Below are 22913 nucleotides of genomic sequence, written 5' to 3'. Positions count from 1 at the left end.
AGATGTTTGAGACTAAATGGTACCTGTCATATATCTGCCATCATCACCTGCTGGTGAATATTATACTATTACACTATGCTGTTATGTGCAAACATTGTTTGTCTGCATGACTCAGAATGTGACCTATACATTTCAGAAGACAATGCACTACCAGAGTGCTTCCAAATAGTGTCAGAATGGATTGATGAAAAGTAGCAGTGTGGAAATCCAACACATCTCATATCAGTCATAGTGTTCCGCCTGAGTTTCCATTGAATGAACTGTGTGCATTTTAGCTTACCAATGATATGGAGAGGGGATGCCATTTTCCCTTCCATTACTGATGTTGGGAGCAAAATGTAAAAATTAATCAAAAATTTTAGATTAGTGTGTTTTGTATTTGGAAGTATCACTCATGACTGTGACTTGAAGTGAAACATTGCAAGTTTTATTGTGTGATTTAACTCCCTGTTGTACAGTGCGATTTGCTTTTGCAGCACTGACGTTAGACAAAATAAACTATTCTTTTGGCAATAGATAGCCATGGTAATATTAGTATCTTATATTTAGTTCATATATCTACCAAAGACTATGTAACACAGAAATGTTGTCTGATCCTTGATGAAGTGGGTAGATTTTGTTCCTCATACTTGTGGTTCATCACTATATGGATTCATGGAATTTGAAATAAATAAAAATTTACAAATACTTTTGTTATTGCTGAGATATACCATGTTTTATTTATCCCACAGGGTTATCCTGAATAAAGGAATCTAAATTCTACAGGAAGATGAATGAACAACTGATTGAATTAATGGTTTGGTGTAAAGAAAGTGCTTTTGTTAGGTATGGTGAGAAAAGCATATGTACGAAAATTGCATACAACGATGTAGTCAGAACAGATTTCTGTCACCATGGATCTTTTTATTGTTGTCAGAACTATAAAATTTCAGTTCTGTCAAGCATTTGCACAGTTTTGTTGCCAGTGTTTCATGCACTTCATTAAATATAATGCCAAGTTTTATTTCACTAATTATATTACCAGTTTCAGCAACAACCTACATACATTACCAGCAGTAAAGTCACCAAATTGCAACTGTTATTTTCGACTGAATAGCAGCAAGTGTTATGGTCCATTTAGGGCTTAGACTGTCCAACAGTCAATTTTAATCAAGTAGGGCATATCTGTAAAAAAGTAAATTCTTTCCCTCAAAGAAGAATAGAATAATTCCCATTTCTTTATGATAAGGTTCATAACAAAAATGAAGGAAATGAATGCATCAGAAGTTTCAGTAGCTAGATGCTCAGATGATCCAGTTTCATCATCAAACAGAGTTAAGTCAATGGTTACATACACTTCAGAAGAAATTGCAATCGAAGAAGAAAAGGCAGCAGTTCCACCCTTTGAACCTACAGAAACACTGCTTGTGCACCAGCCTATGTGCAGTTCATCAAAAATATCGTCATAAGCAGAAAGGCCAGCTGCGACAGCCGTAAGACCCCTGGAACCCACACTAACAGCAATCTTATCCCCACCTACAGTCAAGTCAATAGCTTCATCATCTTCAAGGGAAATGACAGCATCAGCTCAAGGTAAATCAACAAGCAACTCAACACCTTCATCACCTTCAGTAATGAAGGCAGCATGTACTGAGAAAAATCAACATCCTCTCAGACAACAGCAGGTAAACGTAAAGTTGTGCATCCTCCTCATGTGAAGGATTCTTTAACCAAATGTAAAGTTGTGTGTCCTCCTCATTTGAAGGATTTTTAACCACAGGCTTGAGAAAGAAGAAACCACCAAAATAGGTAATAACCCAAACACCTTCCCCATTTTTCATCAAAACGTAAGGGGAATAAGAAGCAAACTAGATCAATTAGAAGTTAACATAAATGACAAAAACTTTATGAACATTAGATCTTATGTTTCTCAGAACACCATATTACAGAAAGAATTGAAATGTTACTTATACAGGGTGGTCAATTGATCGTGACTGGGCCAAATATCTCACGAAATAAGCGTCAAACGAAAAACTACAACAAACGAAACTTGTCTAGCTTGAAGAAGGAAACCAGATGGTGCTATGGTTGGCCCGCTAGATGACATTGCCACAGGTCAAACGGATATCAACTGCATTTTTTAAAATAGGAACCCCCATTTTTATTACATATTCTTGTAGTACGTAAGGAAATATGAATGTTTTAGTTGTACCACTTTTTTCGCTTTGTGATAGATCGTGCTATAATAATCACAAACATATGGCTTACAATTTTAGATGAACAGTAGGTAACAGGTAGGATTTTTAAATTAAAATGCAGACCATAGGTATGTTTGAACATTTTATTTTGGTTGTTCCAATGTGATACATGTACCTTTGTGAACTTATCATTTCTGAGAATGCTTGCTGTTACAGCGTGATTACCTGTAAATAACACATTAATGCAATAAATGCTCAAAAAGATGTCCAACAACCTCAATGCATTTGGCAATACGTGTAAAGACATTCCTCTCAACAGCGAGTAGGTTGCCTTCCGTAATATTCACACGTGCATTGACAAAGCACTGACACATGTTGTCAGGCATTGTCGGTGGATCACGATAGCAAATATTCTTCAACTTTCCCCACGTCATATCCGTTGAACATGCGGGCCATGGTATGGTGCTTCGATGACCAATCCCCCTGTCATGAAATATGCTATTCACTACGGCTTCAACCACACGCAAGCTCTCTGCTGGACATCCATCATCTGGAAGTTCATTGCCATTGTCATGCAGTGAAACATCTTGTAGTAACATTGGTAGAACATTACATAGGAAATCAGCATCCACTGCACCATTTACATTGTCATCGATAAAATGGGGTCCAATTACCCTTCCTCCCATAATGCCACACCATACATTAACACCCCAAGATTGCTGATGTTCCACTTGTCGCAGCCATTGTGGATTTCCTGTTGGCCAATAGTGCATATTATGCCAGTTTACGTTACCGCTGTTGGTGAATGACGCTTCGTCGCTAAATAGAACGTGTGCAAAAAATCTGTCATCATGCTGTAAGTTCTCTTGTGCCCAATGTCAAAACTGTACACGATGTTCAAAGTCATCATCAGGCAATTCCTGGTGCATAGAAATATGGTACGGGGGCAATCAATGTTGATGTAGCATTCTCGACACCCACGTTTTTGAGATTCTCGATTCTTGTGCAGTTTGTCTGCCTATGAGGTGCAGATTAGCCGCGACAGCAGCTAAAACACCTACTTGGGCATCATCATTTGTTGCAGGTCGTGGTTGACATTTCAGATGTGGCTGGACACTTCCTGTTTCCTTAAATAACGTAACTATCCGGCGAACGGTCCAGGCACTTGGATGATGTTGTCCAGGATACCGAGTAGCTTACATAGCACATGCCCGTTTGGCATTTTGACCACTATAGCCATACATCAACCCGAAATCAACCTTTTCTGCAGTTGGTAAATGGTCCATTTTAACACGAGTAATGTATCATGAAGCAAATACCGTCCACACTGGCGGAATGTTACATGATACCACGTACTTATATGTTTGTGACTATTACAGTGCCATCTCTCACAAAGCGAAAAAAGTGGTCCAACTAAAACATTCATATCTCTTTACGTACTACACAAATAGGTAATACAAAATGTGGGTTCCCATTTTAAAAAATGCAGTTGATATCCGTTTGACCTGTGGCAGCGCCATCTGGTGGGCCAACCATAGTAACATCTGGTTTCCCCCTACAAGCTAGACTGATTTCGTTCTTTGTAGTTTTTTCGTTTGATGCTTATTTCATGAGATATTTGGCCTGGTCACTATCAATGGACCACCCTGTAGACAGTTACAGCCTTGCCACCTACTACTGTGGAGATAGCATGGGAAATGGTGGAGTAGCTATTTTCATTAAAAGTAACTTAATTTTATATATGTAGATGTAAGGAAATATTGCACTGACCAACAGTTGGAAGTATGTGCAGTAGAAGTGACATTAAATGGTTGAAAATTATTAGTGGTTACAGTCTACAGGGTACCAGGAACCAATTTCATAGTCTTTATGGTGCAGTTAGAATTGTTACAATCAAGTGTATTTTTTTTTAAAAAATAATGACATTATTTTACTTGGGAACTTTAATGTCAACTTTGTAATCAAATGCAACAACAAAGTAGAGCTCCAGAATTTGCAGAGTTCCTACAATCTTACATCAGTGGTTGACTTTCCTACTTTCACCCCTCACTGTCAATCTCTGATAGGCAATATCTTTTTAGATGTAAGTTTATACAAGAACTTCATTGTCATCCCAATCTTAAATGGCATACCAGACCATGATGGACAACTCCTCCCTCTACATGACTATAGACCTCTCAAGAAAACAGTCCCATCCTGCAAGGCAATCAGACTTATGAACAAAGAGTCCCTGGAAATTTTTATTCATGAGCTGCAGCATGAAGACTGGAATTTAGTGCACATAGTAGATTATGTTGATACAAAGTTTAACATATTCATAAATGAATTCCTATCCTGCTTTGAAGAAGCTTTTCATAAAAAGATCCATGAAGAAGCCATGGATCACAAAGGGTGTTAGAGTCTCATGTAAATGTAACAGGAAACTTTATATTGCAACCAGAGGTTCCAGGGACAGAGAATTTATCATCCATGATAAAATGTATTGTAAAATCGTAAAGAAGGTTATTCAGACATCAAAAGCACTGTATTATCTAAAAGAAATTGATAACTACAATAATAAAATGAAGACTGTCTGGCAAATAGTTAGCAAGGAGACAGGGAACAATAAAAAATGACTTGTAGAAAACTTAAAAATTAAACACAAAGGGAATGTTGTTCAAAATCCTGAGATCACAGACTTTGTACAAAATGCTGTCCCTAGGATAATCATTCAAATGCATATTAGACCTATTACAGTATCAGAAACTGAAAGAAAAATTGTCTCCATGAAAACCAAGAACTCCTGTGGAGTAGTCAATATTTCTACAAATTGTTAAAACAGTATTGTACTTCTGTATGCGGTATACTGTGTCTTATTTTCAATGCCTCTTTGCAACAAGGAATTGTTCCTGATAGACTAAAGTATGCTAACATGAAGGCTCTCTTTAAGAAAGAGGAGAAAACTGGTGATACAAATTTCAGACCAATATCTCTCCTGACTGTGTTTTCAAAGGTACTAGAAAAATTTATGTATGCTAGAATTTTAGAACACTTATACAAATTTAATACCCTTAAGAAACATCAGTTTGGTTTCTGGAAAGGTCTGTCAGCTGCACAAGCTATATATGACTTTATAGGTAAGGTTTTGGAATCTCTAAATGAGAAAATGGTGACAACAGGGTTATTTTGTTATTTATCTCAAGCTTTGACACTGTGAATCACCAAATACTATTACTGAAGGCAGACCATCTAGGAAGAAGTGGTGTGGCAAACAACTGGCTTCAACCATACCTGACAGATAGGAAACAGAAAGTAGCCTTAGATAAGTCACACAATTTGTGTGGTGGAATGATTTCATCAGAATGGACAGACATAAATTGTGGAGTTCCTGGGCCTTTACTGTTTGTTCCTGTTATTTATAAATGATTTACCCTATTCTACCATGATACAGTGTTATTTTAGCATCTTCACAGATGACATGAACACAATGGTTAATGGTCATAAATGGGAACACATCAAAGAGTCTGTTAATATTATAGATTTAAGGAAATGGTTTACTGCAAATGGTCAAACCTTAGTAAGACTGATTATATTCAGTTCATCCCACCTGCCAAAACTGAGGAAGAAATGACTGTTAAATATGCCACACAGGTCATAGAAAGAGTGTAATTAACAAAGTTTCTAGGTGTGAAGACTGACTGTAGAGTAAACTGGTCCCATCGCATTTTAGATCTTTACAACAGACTCAGCTCTTCAATTTTTGCAATGCAAATCATCTCTGATAGCGCAAACTTAAGCATTAAAAAAGCAGCATACTATGGATACTTCCATTCTTTGATGTTGTATGGAATTATTTTCTGGGAAATCAACCTCTTGCAAAGAAAATATTCATTGCTCAGAAGCGTGTCGTAAGAGTGATGTGTGGTGTAGACCCTAGATGCAGTTGCAGAAGCCAATTCCAGAGTCTGGGATTTCGTACAACTACTTCTCGTTACATATATTCACTTATGTGTTTCATAAGTAAAAACACTGATTTATACAAATGTAACAGTCAATACCATCAGTACAACACAAGGAGGAAACATGATTTCCACACTGAAGGTAAAAATTTGAAGGTTGTGCAGAAGGGTGTACAGTACTTTGGTATAAAGTTATTTAATGCTCTTCCTCCAGAAATCAAATGTGAAATAGGCAACAAATCTACATTCAAAGAGCTTCTCAGGCAATTTCTTTTAGCCATGTATTTTTACAATTTGGAAGAGTTTATGAAACACAGAGAGGAACTGCCTTAACACAAAATAAGATGTATTAGCATATAAATTGAACATTAAACTGTACATTCTTGCCACATATGTAACTCTTTTAGTGTTAATTGCTTATATTTAACTCTCTGGGTTATATGACCTTTTCACATTTAATTTACTATGTTTTATACTTTGTAATCTGTAGGCCAAAGGTTTCTCATTTCATCATATTGTGTTATGTATCATTATAGTAGTTACGTAACTTTCTAATCTTTACATGTGAACATAGTGTATAAGTACTTGTCACTGGCAATGTAAAAACTGACACACACTACAGCCATGTGAAATTACCACCGTTGGATCCATGGTGTAAGAAATAAAATAAATAATAAATAAATGATGCTGCAGTAATGGTTTGGAAAGTTCATAAGGATCTAAAGTATGCAGCTTCATTATATTTTTGAATTTTTGTGCAGTTTGGGAAATTCTGTAATATGTATATCCTAAGTCATCATTCAGTATCACAAATTTTCACAAGTATCAATCAGTTGGTGACATAACTTACCATTGTTGATAGTCTAGAACATGGTGCACTTATAGTAGACTGGAAAAATATGAAGTATCAATTTGTGATATTATTAAGACATGATGACAGTACAGATTATCCTTTTGATGTTCGGTGTTCCTCTTCAGACAAGTAAATGGAGACTCATAAACACTGGTTAATAAAGAAGTTTGTAAGTTATATCCTAATTAAATGCTTCTGATTCAACATATGTAACACTATAAGTTTAAAGAATAATAAAAAAGGTTTTAAATATTCATAGAGTCCTTAATACGAATATTTTCCAGGTGGACTAAATGTTAAATATCAGAAAAAAGGTTACACAAGGATGATGATATACCTTCAGCATACAATACACAATATTACTCACCTAAAAATATCTGGAAGTACTTTAATATGATCTAGATTATACACATCATTAGCATTTTTGAACACATATTCTCTGTGGAATGGGCTATCATATGTGAGTAAACGCAACACTTGTGTTTCATCTGGTTCACCCTGTTAAATGAAATTTACAGTTACAAGACATACCTAAAAGCCATAAAAGTAACAAAATAATCATGTGCAATGTTACTTATTATTATTATTCATCACTGAATAATATTATATTTCAAACTTGAGACATCAAAAGTACTGTACAATAGATGATTAATATTACACTATTTTGCTAGTACTCAACAAATGTAGTAGAGACCAATATAGTTGAGAAAATGGAGGTACGCTAGAGGCTATAAGGAAAAACTGATGTAGTGTGAGGTAAGGCAATAGCTTGAATAATCAACTGCAGTAAAATGATAGACAAAAATTTGTACATAGCGTGCCACAGATATAAAACCCTGACATAATGGTAGTGTCATAAGGAATGATGGGAGACCCTATCCTGTACATATTACACACAGAAATTTCTACTAGTTGATGACTTTCTTTATATTGTTGAACCAAGATGGATGAAAGGTAAAAAAACTGCGTTTATATCAATCATTACTTTAGCAAATTTATCTCATCTGTGTACTGGTTTAAATATTTAATTTTTTCTGAATATAATATGTGAAAAACCACTTAACATCATTGATGCAAAAATTACAAATGGAATAGTGTTAAACCAATTTATTTCCTCTTGTCTATATATCAGTGATGTTCATCTTCCACTTTTCAGAAATAAACAAAATTCTGCATCAAACTGCAGACTCTACTTTATCTTACACTTTAACTAAGTCGACCAGCTAGTATTATATACACCTGAAGTTTAAAATGGATTCTGACCAATCTGCTGTCAATTCATGTTGCCTACACAAAGAATTGAAAGACTTGTTGGAGGAATAAAAGTCAGGAGAAGTTCCATTACTGCACATGAACTGAATGCTGGACTGTCAATTTTATATTAAGTTACTCACTCACTGAGGTAGGGAGATTCGTATCACACATATTTTGTATGAGAACAACATACAGCCTTCTTGGTACCCACCCATTCTCAGGTGATGTCTTCTATTGTCAATTTCTGGAATACATTCAGAACAAAGACTAGAAAACATAGAAGTTGTTGTGACTGACTGAGCCAGTGTGTGCCTGTGTTGTTGTGACTTTTGTGTGTGTACTCATTGGGTTTTGTTTTATGTTGTAACCTTTCAAAATAACACCTCCTGTTTATCCAGATTATTTGGAACCTCAGGGGGGGGGGGGGGGGGGAGAGAATTTCGTGATTCTGTATTGAAGGGAGAAATATCTAAGTGGGAGCAGTCTAAAGAAGATTCATATTAAGGTTAGGTGCAGTTTGCTGCAATTCTTCATCACTGATACTGTTGCTACAGACATTGCTATTTTATTTACAGTTTCATTTTGTTTTACCTGTCTAAAGCTCTTCTTTTTTACAGATAACACGTATGATGAATCCCCCCATTCAACATATGACTGGATTCCAAAACTTGTTTGGAGGAGAGGACACAATTTCCTTGCGAAGCAAGCAGGAAAGAAACAATGTAGTATTATACTGATTAATACACACCACTTTGCATGACAGAATACTTCAGACATTTCCATAAAAAAACCAGTTAGGTTCGAAATTTTTCCTTTTTTGTAAGGATAACTATAATTTCTGCCATCTTTATTTAATACATCTGTTGTATCAAAGAACTGAAATCAATATGAAAAATAAATCTTCAAGTGTGATATTTTTAGCATGTATTATCCTTTAACATAGGCAAACACAAAGGCACCAGTAACATTTTAAATAATGGCATAAATGGGTGGTTTTCTAATGCAAAAAGCTTTCTAATTGGTTGGTTCTCAAAGTGTTAAGAGAACAAACAAATACGAATAGCTCATCCTTTTGGCATGACGCATATGGCTTCAAAGACCTGTGGTTAGTCAGTATGTACCTTATGTATAGTCAAAATTGCATACACAGTTGTCAAAATAATGAATTATTATGCTACTTCAGATTTAGAAACAGATTCTTGTGATTTAAGGACATCCTGAACATTTCACTGAACCAAAATATGGTGTGGCTATGAACCAAATAATAATAACTATAGGAGATGAGGGCTGAGTGGCTAGCATTCCTTGTGCCAATAAACAGACCGCATATTTTGATTAGCTATGAGTGTTATCAAAGTTGGTAGAAGAGTGTTTTGATTTTCTATTTAAGTATTCAAATACGTTTTTTAATATCTTTTATTTCTGACAAGTATATAAATCATGACTGAGCATGCACTGAGAGTGAGAGACAAAAAAAATTAACTACAGCATTTATGGTTATGAAACTCCTGCTTCTCACAGCATATTGTAACACAGATGGGGTGGAGTAGCAATATATTAGGAAAGTAGAGGATAGGATACCACTGACATGTGGAACCGTGCAGAAATGTATTACGAAGTGTCAGCTATAGAGATGACGGTACAAGAAAGGATGTATTTGCTAATAGAATCATATACATCTCCAAGCACAGGAGTGAGTTGTTTCTAAAGCAACTGGGCATGTTGCTACAAAAGGCTCTGAAGAAATTCCCATACATAATAGTCATGAAGGACATTAATATTATTACACTGAAAGATAGTTCAATTGACAGACACCTACATGATTGAATCAATAATCAGTATCTAGAAATGCAAGTAAAAAACCCTGCATGATTCAGCAATAACTCAAGAGTTATTGATACGTGATGTATGAGAAAAGTAAGGTTAATTAAGAACTGACTAAAACCAAGCCACTAAAGAGAATTACCAAAAGAAATTTGAGAAACTGTAAAACAGACCAATAAGAGTGGCTAAATTACAGTACTTCAAAATTGGTATTGAAATATGTGATAGTGTGGCATGGATTTGAAATACAAAAACATAAAATTAAATGGAAGCTCTGTCACACTCATGGAAGTACAACTCTGAGAAAGAAAGGCCAAGAAATTTTGGAGCCAAACAGAGTCAGTAAAATTTTCAGTAAAAACTACATAGCACTGGCAGCCAATCTCACATCACAGAATTCCTCGAATGTCAAAAACTAAAGGAAAACTGTAAGTGTAACATAATTCAAATTTATGATGTACAGCTGAATGTTTATGGGTTGTTGCTAGAGCATGTAGAAATTGAGAAAAGTATTATTCTGAGCAGTGGCAGTAACAACAAATATTTCAGTGGCAATCTCTCTCACTAATAGGAAGCAAAGTAAAAGTTATGGATATAAATGCTACTAGGACAGTCTAAGATGAAAATGCACCAGAATGTATTGTTGCATGAGACAAAAGACTAAATATTTCTGGAAAAAATTGTTAAGACATGCATTACACTGGAGAAACAAACAGACAATGTTTATTCAAAAGTGATTTCAAACATGTCCTTAACGAGGGCAATGTTTACTACAGTGAGTAGGTGCAGAATGCATTTACTATAAGAATCTCTGTAATAATGTGAAGATAAGACATCTGTTTTCAGCTTTCTAGTTCATTGTAGCTCGTCTACCTGAGAGTGCAGAATACTGACATTCAAATTAAGAAATATAAAGAGTAATGGCTCCTAAATGATTTTGACAGCTGTCACATCATCTAGAAATATGTGGAGAAAGACAGACAGACAGAATTATTAACATGAATGTGTATTTTGCAGAAAAGAACTTAACTTACACAATATATTTTCTGTCTTCCAACTGCAATCACTTTCCCAAAGCCAATAGCTGAAAGGCAAAATTATTTCAGAAATTTATATCAAAACTGTATTAAGTGTCTTAAAGGTAATAGGGCAATGAATGTTAATCTTGGAACAGGCAAAATATTCAAAATATACAGACAAGAGCATGTCATTATATATATTCTTTAAAATGTATTCAATTTTCCACTAGAAGAAATAACAGAAATTAAGAGTAAATAATGATGAAAACCATTGGAATTCTGGCTGTACTTCCTCCCCAAACAAATGATGTAGTGTCATTTTGAGAATTACTCGAAAGGCCTACAGTATCTTTCTTCATATTGTTTTTTTAAATAAGAACAAAATGTCCATCTACTGCATAACAATATAAGTCATCTAGTAGAATGTTATGAGTGCTAAAAATGTTAACTTTCAGCCAAAAGACTTCCTTCTAAAGTAGACAGCACACATTCACAGAAGCACAGCTAACACACACATGACCACTGCCTCTGGCCACTGAGTTCTCAGTGGTGAGAAACAGTTGTCATATGTGTGTGAGTTGTGTTCACTTGTATGTGTAGTGTATTCCATAGAAGGGCTTTTGGCCAAAACCTCATGTGTATACCTGTCATTTGTTGGGCCAGTCAACGAACCAACATCTCCTCTATATCGTGAGTAACAATCTATCTTTCTTCTAGTACTGTTGCTATTTCACCATTGATTTTCCAGAATATTATGAGTGACATATTCAAATCACTTTTATAGCAACAGTTATCCATACAGGTAATACAAAGGCATGTAAAAATTTTATTACTCATTCAATAATTTTATAAATGCCTGTCAGAGTGGAGGTGTGCTAATGAAATAAAAATTGGAATTGTAAAAAAGATTCATGAGTATGGTTTTGAACAAATTTGCAAAACAATGTGAACCTGCAGTTAATGGCATCAGTGTTGGCACACTCTTCACAGTGAGCACAAAGTACAATATAACTTACAAGTGAACAGGCTTATGTATGTTGTATGAAAAATAATATAGGCCCTATGGAGGTGCTATAATCCAAGACAGCCGAGTAGAGAGGTTTTTCACTGATACTAGACTGTAAGTGGCTCACAGCATTTTTAAATAACTTTTCTGACAAATTCCTTTATGAAAATTACTCTAAACTGTCTCCTTTTTGTATGACTGAAAATTATTTACATTACTTTTCAACTCAAAATTTTCTTGAGCCAAGATGACTTCTCCTTTCCCTCAACTGGTATGTGACAAAGTAAAAGTGCTAGTACATTTAAATTCCTATAATAATAACTACCTTGATTCACAATTTATTAGCGAGATCTGTCACAGCTGAACCAAAAACCTTTTTGTAAGCTTTGTTGGTTTTATGTTTTGAATATTGAGTGGTTATGCACTCCTGGGGTGATATGCGTGGTTTCATTGACAGCTGTGCCAAGTTCCATTGCACTATTATTAGGTGTGTGGCATGTATATATCACATGAACTTAGAAACTTTTGGCCTGGGTGAGGATTCATAAATCATTTTCAGCATCTCAATATTTATTTAGATCCTGCCTGTCTTTAGTAATGGTGCAATTTTCAATCTAATCTTACTGGTTCCCTTAAAGATGAAAACACAACTAGCCAGCAAGCACATACACCACAGCATTCTTTTAAAGATGACCAGGCTCACCACATTTCAGTCCATTCTAATACATATGTAAATTCATGTGCAAACACATCCACTAACATTACACATAAAGTTGTACTGTGTATTGCACAAAGTACATTTTCTCATATTAAGAGAGCATAGCTAACATATAATTATTGTGCTAACATGTCAGATAGTTGCTTCATGGAAAATAAGAAGTGCAAAATTTGATATTGAGTCAAATTATTGTAATCACATAGTACGATTCTTACAAGCAGCACATATTTGTTATCATTTGACATGATTGCAGATACATACATATAAATGAAGTACACAGAAACATACAGACAGCAGCTAAAATAGGCACCAGTTCTTCACTTTCCTCAAACATAATGGAGACTTCCATATTAATATGAGATAATATTTGGTATTATACTAGGCTCTGCTTAATGTAGCATATGAATGGACAGGGAAATGTGATCCTCTGGCACTCACTTTATAAAGCAAGATACTCACATACATTATGACGAGCGGTGGTCTCAGAATACCAGAACACTCGGAAGTTTGTTGTAAGTAAAGTACCGACATCTCCAGGAAACTTATCCATAATTTCAATTCCCTTAAGACTGTGCCGGACTGATTCCCCAAAGCTCTGCACAAAGCCACTGCAAATAATAAAACCGTATGTAGACATTCAAAGAACATCAACACAGAACATTAGTTTTTAGTTCATGAAAGCAGTATATGATAACACCTCAAAAATTTATTTTAATTTCCAATACATGACATGTTCGTTTTGTTAGTTGGCACTGTATGAACTGATTGTCCTATGCTCTTCATATATACAAATTGCAAACATTTATCATTTTCTGTCAAACTACCTAAGTTATCTCCTACTCACAGGTACAAAAGGAAATGACACAAGTGGTCAGAAAAAAAGCTCAGGTATAAAGAATATTTACTACACTTTCAATAAATGGACCCACAGTATGACAGAGATATTTTCTGTATTACAAGTTGTTTGTGTTATCAGACAGTGGAGCGCACAAGGGTGGTACAATAGTCCTCGAAAACAGACAAGGAAAAGAAGGAAGCATTTTCCAATGTGTAATCTTGGACAATGCAAGTATATTCTACAGAAGTCCTTTTTTTTAAAACCATATTTAGCATTTAGTATAGCCTGTGTTTCAATGTAGGGCAGAGGCTGTTTCATTCTCATCACATTTACAACAATTATTACACTATACCACATTTGTACATGCGAGCATCAATTATGTAGGTTTATATAACATAACTTCAGAAATTTAAAATGTGAAATGTTTTCATTAAAGGAGAACGATTTTCAGTTTCCAATTACTACAGGTTCATTTCAGTTACATGTAATAACAGCACCAATATTATCTCTTGCTTCATATTTGTCATACAACAGAGCTATAATAGTTATGAAATGTAAGTGTGGTAAGAACTATGAAAATTCAAAACATGTGGACAAGACGGGAAGCACATCATTGGTTCGTGAATGAGATTCTGTAGATCAAAGGGTTAGTCGAATCAGGGGTTATAAGTGGTCAATGTGGTACTTTAATGTTTGGGAAATATGTGGGACATTTTTAATCGTTCATTTTTCTAGTTACATAGTTCTTTGGCTACTGTATAGCGGTGTCAGGTGTTTACTGTCACATGGTGTGGGAAATAATAAAGCTGGACTGGGTAGGAAAATTTTGGAGGTATCTTACGGTTTCTCACAGTGTTGTAATGGCACAATATTATGAACCATTTATTCAGTACTATAATTAATGTTATGACATGTACAACATTAAGCAGTGTGAAGTTATTAAAAAAACGTCAGTACTGTAATATAAACTGAGACTGAAAAAGTTCGACTTAATACTAAAGCTAACAGAAGATTTTGATACCTAGTGCAACCCTCGTAACTGAACCCGATGATGCAGTGTTCTAATTACAGTACTATGAGATCTTTTGACACTCTACACGAACATTGTTTGATTTTATAAGAAATGCTGCCACTGTGAAGAAATAAGCTATTCTTTCTCTTGCTAACTTATAAATTTTTAAATTTTGAAAGAAGCAGTGGTAACACTGAGCAAAAGTAGCCCAGAGCGCCTCGTAAGTAACCAGAGCACACCCGTTTGTAAGTGAAACGGTTATTTTTACAAAAATTAAATAATGTTCACGAGACGTAATTAGCAGTTGACTTGACTACAACTACACCTTTCTAATTGGAGGAGTCAACAATTCTCATTGAGACTCTTTCCATCACAGTACCCGTAAGTAGTGAAGAAGTGTAGCCTATTAAAGTTAACTTTCAAAAAAACCTTAATATTCTAAGCAATTTTTCTAAGATGGAGCTTCCTTCAAGTATCGAAGGAGGGATGTACGAAAGCACTCCATGTATGAAATACGGTAATATTACACGGTATATTTGCAGAATCATTTCTGTTCTAAAGACACCAAACGATTCAGATACCTTCGTTATGTTACATAGTAGGAACATTTTGCTAAAAGAATGATGAGTAAATAAATGTAAAAAATGAAATGAAAATTTCTATGTTGTTTGGAGAAACTACTATTTTCCCGTAAGCAAAATTATGACTGATCACTATTTTCTTGCTAGTTTTTCCCGTTACGATTACATTTATGAAGTAAGTAGTTAAATATAAGTATAATTTGAGAAAACTAACGTACCTCGGCATGTTGTGTCGAACGTATTTGTCAGAGCGAATCTCCATCTCCATTATTCTTACAGTTTGGCGACACTGTACATTAACCTACGGTTTGTATTACGGCTGTTGACCTGCTATGAAAGCATCAGCCTACCAGATTTCCCTCTACGTAGAAAAATGATGTGACAGTTATGGGTCAGTCGTTTGTTTTTCAATTGTTAAGACGTTAGGTTGCAGATACAAAACAAAATTTGGCGCTCGTTGTAGTGAACACTACGTGGGTCACATAACAACCGAAGTAAACGGAAACAAATAAGTTAAAAAGAGTAATATTTGAAACATTTACGTAACACTTTTTTTACGTTGTAAGTTATTTCGAGAAGTATATTATGTTATTTCAGTTCTTGTATCTCACCGGTTTTCGTCAGAGATGTTGGTCTTGCTGTGACCGTATTTAACGTATTTCGAACAGTGAACCCAAACAAAGATAAAGAAGTCAAATTAATAATCTTAAATACGGGTTTGAAATAAAATGAGACCAGAAATGTCATACCTACACTGTAGTCCAATCTCCAGCCACTAGTCCAGTAACACAGTAGGCTATGGCACATCCTCACCCAAGCCGTCGCTACAACATAGAAACCGACGTGCTCGCGAGTGCCACCCATCGTCGTAGTCTCCAGTGTATTAAACAGTTCCTGAAACAAACCATTCAGCCTCCTCCAGGCACCGAAATCCAGTCCACTGCACAAAAGAATTCAACAATGCCATGTTTGGACATGTATAATATTCGTCAACACGTAAGAAGTTCCAGACCATAAAACACTGTGTCAGCAAGCTAACAACACTTGTTTCGTGCTTCAGCGCAGTATTTGTAGGATTTAGGCCTACTGCCACCTAACAGAGCCCCATGTAATTATAGCCATCACGCCGTTAGAAGTGTTTGTTTTCTATATATTTCTACATTCACTATATTGGAACTACAGTCGTGTTTACGAAGGCCAGATAGACGCCATAGTAATCTGACATGAAATAATCTTTTAGAAACTGTGAAATTCCTTCTATAACACAATAAAATATCCGACAGTAAAAAGCATCCCATCTTACGCCTCTGTTGCAGACTTTTACAAACCGGTATCAAGAAATAAAAACACCTACCCCCGGTCATCTGATTCATGTGACTTGTGCAGTGAGGTACCTTTTTTCACTGCAAAAAGGTTACACTAAAATTATCTATTCTAAGACTAAAAAAGAAGGAACAACAACTAGGACAGACAAGAAGGGGGATTAGTCTAGTGGTCTAAGGCGCTGCAGTCATGGACTTTGTGGCTCGTCCCTGGCGGAGGTTCGAGTCCTCCCTTGGGCATGGGTGTGTGTGTTTGTCCTTAGGATGATTTAGGTTAAGTAGTGTGTAAGCTTAGGGACTGATGACCTTGTGGGCACTAATCTCTCTGATTTTATCCTCTTGGTTTCTTCGCAAGATATACGTAGGAGGGAGCAATATACTGCTTGACTCCTCGGTGAAGGTATGTTCTCGAAACTTCAACAAAAGCCTGTACCGAGCTACTGAGCGTCTGTCTCGCAGATTCTTCGACTGGAGTTCATCTATCATCTCCGTAACGCTTTCGCTGTTACTAAATGATCCTGTAACGAAGCGCGCTGCTCTCTGTTGGATTTTCTGTATCTCTTCTATCAACCCTGTCTGGTATGGATCCCACACCAGTGAGCAGTATTCAAGCAGTGGGCGAACAAGTGTACCGTAACCTACTTCCTTTGTTTTCGGACTGCATTTTCTTAGGATTCTTCCAATGAATTTCAGTCTTGCATCTGCTTTACCGACGATTAATTTTATATGGTCATTCCATTACTCCCAGATAATTTATGGAATTAACTGCTTCCAGTTGCTGACCTGCTATATTGTAGCTAAATGATAAAGCATCTTTCTTTCTACGTATTCGCAACGCATGACACTTGTCTCCATTGAGGTTCAATTGCCATTCCCTGCACAATGCGTCAATTCGTGGCAGATACTCCTGCACTTCAGAACAGATTTCCTTTGTTACATCCTCTCGATATACTACAGCATCATCCGCAAAAACCCTCAGTGAACTTCCGATGTTATCCACAAGGTCATTTATATACAATGTGAACAGCAACGGTCCTACGACAGTCCCCTGTTGCACACCTGAAATCATCTACATCTACATCTACATCCGTACTCCGCAAGCCACCTGACGGTGTGTGGCGGAGGGTACCCTGAGTACCTCTATCGGTTCTCCCTTCTATTCCAGTCTCGTATTGTACGTGGAAAGAAGGATTGTCGGTATGCTTCTGTGTGGGCTCTAATCTCTCTGATTTTATCCTCATGGTCTCTTCGCGAGATATACGTAGGAGGGAGCAATATACTGCTTGACTCTTCGGTGAAGGTATGTTCTCGAAACTTCAACAAAAGCCCGTACCGAGCTACTGAGCGTCTCTCCTGCAGAGTCTTCCACTGGAGTTTATCTACCATCTCCGTAACGCTTTCGCAATTACTTAATGATCCTGTAACGAAGCGCGCTGCTCTCCGTTGGATCTTCTCTATCTCCTCTATCAACCCCACCTGGTGCGGATCCCACACTGCTGAGCAGTATTCAAGCATTGGGCGAACAAGCGTACTGTAACCTACTTCCTTTGTTGTCGGATTGCATTTCCTCACTCTCACTTCGGAAGACTTCTCTCCATTGAGAATGACATGTTGCGTTCTGTTATCTAGGAGCTGTTCAATCCAATCACACAATTGGTCTGATAGTCCACATGCTCTTACTTTGTTCATTAAACGACTGTGGGGAACTGTATCAAACACCTTGCGGAAGTCAAGAAACATGGCATATACCTGGGAACCCATGTCTATGGCTATGTGAGTGTGGTGCACGAATAGCACTAGCTGGGTTTCACACGATCGTCTTTTTCGAAAACCATGCTGATTCCTACAGAGTAGATTTCTAGTCTCCAGAAAAGTCATTATACTCGAACTCAATACGTGTTCCAAAATTCTAAAACTGATCGACGTTAGAGATATAGGTCTATAGTTCTGCACATCTGTTCGACGTCTCTTCTTGAAAACGGGGATGACCTGTGCCCTTTTCCAATCTTCTGGACCGCTACGCTCTTATACAGACCTACGGCACACCGCTGCAAGAAGGAGGGCAAGTTCCTTCGCGTACTCTGTGTAAAATCGAACTGGTATACCATCAGGTCCAGCAGCCTTTCCTCTTTTCACCGATTTTAATTGTTTTTCTTGCCCTCTGTCATCTATTTCGATATCTACTATTTTGTCATTTGTGCGACAATCTAGAGCAGGAACTACAGTGCAGTATTCCTCTGTGAAACAGCTTTAGAAAAAGACATTTACTATTTCGGCCTTTAGTCTGCCATCGTCTGTTTCAGTACCATCTTCGCCACAAGGTGTCTGGACATTTTGTTTTGATCCACCTACCACTTTGACATGTTGTTGTTGTGGTCTTCAGTCCTGAGACTGGTTTGGTGCAGCTCTCCATGTTACTCTATCCTGTACAAGCTTCTTCATCTCCCAGTACCTACTGCAGCCTGCATCCTTCTGAATCTGCTTAGTGTAGTCATCTCTTGGTCTCCCTCTACGATTTTTACCGTCCACGCTGCCCTCCAATACGAAATTGGTGATCCCTTGATGCTTCAGAACATGCCCTACCAACTGATCCCTTCTTCTGGTCAAGTTGTGCCACAAACTTCTCCTCTCCCCAATCCGATTCAATACTTCCTCATTAGTTATGTGATCTACCCATTTAATCTTCAGCATCCTTCTGTAGCAGCATATTTCGAAAGCTTCTATTCTCTTCTTGTCCAAACTATTTATCGTCCACGATTCACTTCCATACATGGCTACACTCCATACAAATACTTTCAGAAATGACTTCCTGACACTTAAATCTCTACTCGATGTTAACAAAGTTCTTTTCTTCAGAAACGCTTTCCTTGCCATTGCCAGTCTACATTTTATATCCTCTCTACTTCGACCATCATCAGTAATTTTGCTCCCCAAATACCAAAACTCCTTTACTACTTTAAGTGTCTCATTTCCTAATGTAATTCCCTCAGCATCACTCGACTTAATTCGACTACATTCCATTATCATCGTTTTGCTTTTGTTGATGTTCATCTTATATCCTCCTTTCAAGACACTATCCATTCCGTTTAACTGTTCTTCCAATTCCTTTGCTGTCTCTGACAGAATTACGATGTCATCGGCGAACCTCAAAGTTTTGATTTCTTCTCCATGGATTTTAATACCTACTCCGAATTTTTCTTTTGTTTCCTTGCTCAATATACAGATTGAATAACATCGGGGAGAGACTACAACCCTGTCTCACTCCCTTCCCAACCACTGCTCCCCGAGGTCGGCTTCTACTAGTTTTTCCATTCGTCTGTAAAGAATTCGTGTTAGTATTTTGCAGCTGTGACTTATTAAACTGATAGTTCGGTAATTTTCACATCTGCCAACACCTGCATTCTTTGGGATTGGAATTATTATATTCTTCTAGAAGTCTGAGGGTATTTCGCCTGTCTCATACATCTTGCTCACCAGATGGTAGAATTTTGTCAGGACTGGCTCGCCCAATGCCGTCAGTAGTTCCAATGGAATGTTGTCTACTCCGGGGGCCTTATTTCGACTCAGGTCTTTCACTGCTCTGTCAAACTCCTCACGCGGTATCGTATCTCCCATTTCATCTTCATCTACTCCCTCTTCAATTTCCATAATATTGTCCTCAAGTACATTGCCCTTGTATAGACCCTCTATATACTCCTTCCACCTTCCTGCTTTCCCTTCTTTGCTTAGAACTGGGTTTCCATCTGAGCTCTTGATGTTCATACTTGTGGTTCTCTTATCTCCAAAGGTCTCTTTAATTTTCCTGTAGGCAGTATCTATCTTACCCCTAGTGAGATAAGCCTCTACATCCTTACATTTGTCCTCTAGCCATCCCTGCTTAGCCATTTTGCACTTCCTGTCGATCACATTTTTGAGAAGTTTGTATTCGTTTTTGCCTGCTTCATTTACGGCATTTTTATATTTTCTCCTTTCATCAATTAAATTCAATATTTCTTCTGTTACCCAAGGATTTCTACTAGCCCTCATCTTTTTACCTACTTGATCCTCTGCTGCCTTCACTACTTAATCTCTCAAAGCTACCCATTCTTCTTCTACTGTATTTCTTTCCCCCATTCCTGTCAATTACTCCGTTATGCTCCCCCTAAAACTCTGTACAACCTCTGGTTCTCTTAGTTTATCCAGGTCCCATATCCTTGAATTCCCACCTTTTTGCAGTTTCTTCAGTTTTAATCCACAGGTCATAACCAATAGATTGTGGTCAGAGTCCACATCTGCCCCTGGAAATGTCTTACAATTTAAAACCTGGTTCCTAAATCTCTGTCGTACCATTATATAATCTATCTGAAACCTGTCAGTATCTCCAGGCTTCTTCCATGGATACAGACTTCTTTTATGATTCTTGAACCAAGTGTTAGCTATGATTAAGTTGTGCTCTGTGCAAAATTCTACCAGGCGGCTTCTTCTTTCATTTCTTTGCCCCAGTCCATATTCACCTACTACGTTTCCTTCTCTCCCTTTTCCTACTACCGAATTCCAGTCACCCATGACTATTAAATTTTCGTCACCCTTCACTATCTGAATAATTTCTTTTATTTCATCATACATTTCTTCAATTTCTTCGTCATCTGCAGAGCTAGTTGGCACATAAACTTGTACTACTGTAGTAGGTGTGGGCTTCGTGTCTATCTTGGCCACCATAAATCGTTCACTATGCTGTTTATAGTAGATTACCCGCATTCCTATTTTGCTATTCATTATTAAACATACTCCTGCATTACCCCTATTTGATTTTGTGTTTATAACCCTGTACTCACCTGACCAGAAGTCTTGTTCCCTCTGCCACCGAACTTCACTAATTCCCACTAAATCTAACTTTAACCTATCCATTTCCCTTTTTAAATTTTCTAACCTACCTGCCCTATTAAGGGATCTGACATTCCACGCTCCGATCTGTAGAACGCCAGTTTTCTTTCTCCTGATAACTACATCCTCTTGACTAGTCCCCACCTGGAGATCCGAATGGGGGACTATTTTTCCTCCGGAATATTTTACCCAAGAGGACGCCATCATCATTTAATCATACAGTAAAGCTGCATGAGCTCGGGAAAAATCACGGCCGTCGTTTCCCCTTGCTTTCAGCCGTTCACAGTACCAGCACAGCAAGGCTGTTTTGGTTAATGTTACAAGGCCAGATGAGTCAATCATCCAGACTGTTGCCCCTGCAACTACTGAAAAGGCTGCTGCCCCTCAACAGGAACCACACGTTTGTCTGGCCTCTCAATAGATACCACTCCATTGTGGTTGCACCTACGGTACGGCTATCTGTATCGCTGAGGCACGCAAGCCTCCCCACCAATGGCAAGGTCCATGGTTCATGGGGGGGCACTTTGACATAAGACCAAAATTTCTTAGGATTTTCTGCCAAGTCAGTACATAGAACTTTACTTTCGAATTCATTGAACGCCTCTCGCATAGCCCTCCTCACACTACATTTCGCTTTGTGTAATTTTTGTTTTCTGCAAGGCTTTGGCTATGTTTATGATTGCTGTGAAGTTCCCTTTGCTTCCGTAGCAGTTTTATAACTCGGTCGTTGTACCACGGTGGCTAATTTCCATCTCTTGCGATCTTGCTTGGCACATACTCATCTAATGCATATTGTACGATGGTTTTGAACTTTGTCCACTGATCCTCAACACTATCTGTACTTGAGATAAAACTTTTGTGTTGAGCTGTCAAGTACTCTGTAATCTGCTTTTTGTCACTTTTGCAAAACAAAAAAATTCTTCCTAACTTTTTTAATATTTCTATTTAAGGCTGAAATCATCGATGCTGTAATCGCTTTATGATCGCTGATTCCCTGTTCTGCGTCAACTGTTTCAAATAGTTCGGGTCTATTTGTCACCATAAGGTCTAATATGTGTCGCCAGGAGTCGGTTCTCTGGTTAACTGCTCAAGGTAGTTTTCAGATAACGCACTTAAAAAAATTTCACTGGATTCTTTGTCCCTGCGACCCGTTATAAACGTTTGAGTATCCCTGTCTATATCTGGTACATTTAAATCTCCCCCCAGAAATATAACATGATAGGGACATCTACTCGAAATATTTTCTAAATTATCCTTCAGGTGTTCTGCCACAACAGCTGCTGAGCCAGGGGGTCTATAGAGACATCCAGTTACCATGTTTGAGCCTGCTTTCACCGTTAATTTCACCTAAATTATTTCACATTTCGGATCTCCGTCAATTTCAAATGGTTCAAATGGCCCTGAGCACTGTGGGACTCAACATCTGAGGTCATCAGTCCCCTAGAACGTAGAACTATTTAAACCTAACTAACCTAAGGACCTCACACACATCCACGCCCGAGACAGGA

The sequence above is a fragment of the Schistocerca gregaria genome, chromosome X, assembly GCF_023897955.1.
Source record: "Schistocerca gregaria isolate iqSchGreg1 chromosome X, iqSchGreg1.2, whole genome shotgun sequence".
In the NCBI taxonomy this organism is placed as follows: Eukaryota; Metazoa; Arthropoda; class Insecta; order Orthoptera; family Acrididae; genus Schistocerca; species Schistocerca gregaria.
This window is presented reverse-complemented; position numbering follows the sequence as displayed.